The sequence below is a fragment of the Echinops telfairi genome, unplaced genomic scaffold, assembly GCF_000313985.2.
Source record: "Echinops telfairi isolate 266 unplaced genomic scaffold, ASM31398v2 ScPeMD7_7469;HRSCAF=8507_1, whole genome shotgun sequence".
Lineage (NCBI taxonomy): Eukaryota > Metazoa > Chordata > Mammalia > Afrosoricida > Tenrecidae > Echinops > Echinops telfairi.
Window position 1 is genome coordinate 13460025 of NW_022111373.1, and position 2630 is coordinate 13462654.

A 2630-nucleotide genomic window follows, 5' to 3' on the forward strand; every position below is an offset into this window, starting at 1 on the left:
TCCAGAAAAAAATCCACTTATTTCCCAATTTTCTTGGACTGATTGAAATCCCTGGAAAAGCCAGCTTGGGTTTATAGTTGCAATCAGTGAATCAATAATTGACAAATTTGGAAAGCTCAATAGCATGCTTAAATTAAAGGAAGCAACAGCTGTAAGAAGACAAGGGAGAAGGAACTACATTTAAGCACCTGGCTACCAGAGTACAAAAAATATCCAGACAACTAAATCAATGTGTGTGTGTGTGTGTATGAGCCAAATATTCTTCTTAGCTAAGTTTGATTCTTAGAAAATGTCCATAATTGCTTTCAGTGGAGTAATGAAAATCTTTAAGATAAATTGTGGAATCTGGTCAAGCTAATTATTACAAAACGTTTTGCCATCCCTATCCTAAGTGTTAAGAGTTACAAACTACAGTTATTTTGGAGGTATAAAAAGCACACTGTTATTTACAGCAGTATTTTCATCCTGACTGGCTTGCTCCAGCCCCAAATTCATTTCTATCTTGCCTTTACCAAGTCTGGAGGTGTGAGCTCAGAAAATTAAGTCTCCTTTTAATAATGACCATGAAAACCTTAATTGAAAGATGTTATTTTCAAAAATTATGTAGTACATCAATGATCTCATATCAAGCTGCTTAGATTCTTTGATGGTGACAAAATGTAACAACCTTGATTTACTGACCTAACCCCTTAAAACCCTGCATCTTAGCCACCATCATTGTCACTATTAGTCACTGGCTTACGGTAGCATAAAGGACAACATGGCCTTCTCTTTCTTTCCCAATATGTCCTTTATTCTGTGCCAGACTCATCTTTCTAAGCTCAGATCATACTGCTCATCCCCTCAGGCACCTGGTGTCCCTGGTTTAGGGGTATATTGTAAGCGTGGAATTTTTCCAACTATTGCTTTATCGTCAAAGGAGTAAACATCCCATCTCATTTTGTATAGCGTCAAATCCCCAGGGTATTGATAAGCATGAACTTACGTATAACTGAACCCGGGAATACCTGAAAAGAATGTCCTCATCTTGTCTGCACTTCAGCTCCACTTATCACCTGCTGTTCTTTGAACACCTCCTCCAGGTATCCCACACCTGACTGCTGCTTCATGATACTCTCTGCTTGGTGGCTCTCCTCCCCGCCCTCTGCCCACCTGTGAGATTTCTCACCTTCCTCCAGGGTCCATACCCAATACAGCCTCCTGGCTGCAATCGAACAGCCTGCCCTTCATCAGCAGGTGGGTTGCTTCTTGCTTTGTCCCCAGGAACACCTCACCAGGATTCTGTGGCAGTGCTTATTACAAGACGGGTCTCCATGGTGTTAGTCTCTCCTCCGTAATTAAACAACAAGCCCCTTGAGGAATTCCTTGCTGTGCCAGGATCACCAGCTCTTTAAAAAGCTGGTGTCCAGAGTCCACCATCAAGGTGCCAGTTACCCCACCATCTAATATACCAAAGGGAAGAAAGAATCATCCATCTCATAGTGGTATGGCTAATCAGTGTGTCCGAAATCGCCCTTGTTTTAAGCAATCACAGACCATCCAAATCACAGTGACACTTCATAGCCCCAAGTCTCGTTAATTGGTGAGCATTAAGCTGTTTGACTCAAAGATGAGGGATGGGGTACATCGTATAAAAATCAACCAAAGATAGGTACTTGGGATCCAGCCTGTCCAACCTAACCTGCTCTTGGGCGATTTAAAACCTACAGCTCAAGGTCTCACAGGGAAAATGCACATCAGGCCATGTGTACTCGTTTGAGTGTCAGATCGGTTAAACATTTTGTTTCATTAAGCATCTCATTATATACTTTCTCAGTAAGGACACATATCTTGCCTGAAGAGAATATATTTTAAAGCAATGGTACTTTCTGTCATTTTCAAAAGAACACCCACAGGATTAGGTGGGTAAGCAGCATTTGGCACATTTTCTCTGTCACCACATAGCAGCTCTCAATGACTTTGCCTTGCTTTTAGAATCAACTCAAGTGCCCATTCCCTTGCAATGGTTGCGGTAATAATACTACCTGCAATACTTGTGATATTTTTGTCGCCATACAAGGTGAATATTCAGTGAATAAGTGATGATGAATGAATATTTTCTCTTTGTATCATGTTTGAGGGAAAGGTGGTACATTTCTCGTATCTATTATTTGACACAGTAAACCAAGGGATGGAGATTATAAGGAACTTTTCCCAAATCCTAAAATCGAGTTGCCAAATGAGTAGCAACACCCATGGGATGCTGGATCTCACATTTGTGTCTGGAATATTGGCATCAACAGAAAGTCATCATTTCTCCACACTGCTAACAGAAGGCAGGAAACAGCTAAGCAAAGTGGTCTAGATTTTAAGTATTCTCAAACCACATAATTGCCATCTCTAATTGTTAAAAACTTCTAGGCCAGAAACCCAGTCATGTGACTTGATTTCTTTAAAAAAAAGTGAGAAAAGTTTGTCCATTGAACAAGAACACTCACAGCCTGCCCGCCCAGTTCACATTCACATGTGAAGTACACAACACGTTGCCGTCCAAAGACGCTCTCTATACCTTGTGTATATTTAGCCAGGAGATTAGTGAGTGCAGTTTTCAGGATTTAACAGGAAGGGATTGGTCAGCTAGCTGGGACTGG

General features: G+C 41.1%; 1 protein-coding gene across 4 annotated transcripts in view; it reads right to left on the reverse strand.

Annotated features, from left to right (window-relative positions):
• CTXN3 (cortexin 3) overlaps positions 1 to 2630 on the reverse strand; it is an 11390-nt gene that overhangs the window by 6174 nt on the left and 2586 nt on the right. Inside the window, exon 1 of one of the 4 annotated variants that reach the window (XM_045285165.1) lies at positions 1169 to 1237. The exons of 2 other annotated variants lie outside the window; for them this stretch is intronic. The gene's annotated coding sequence lies outside the window, so the exon portion shown is untranslated. Of the gene's footprint in view, positions 1 to 1007; positions 1118 to 1168; positions 1238 to 2630 lie in introns of those variants that run through there. One more of the 4 variants, XM_045285166.1, reaches the window with a different exon arrangement.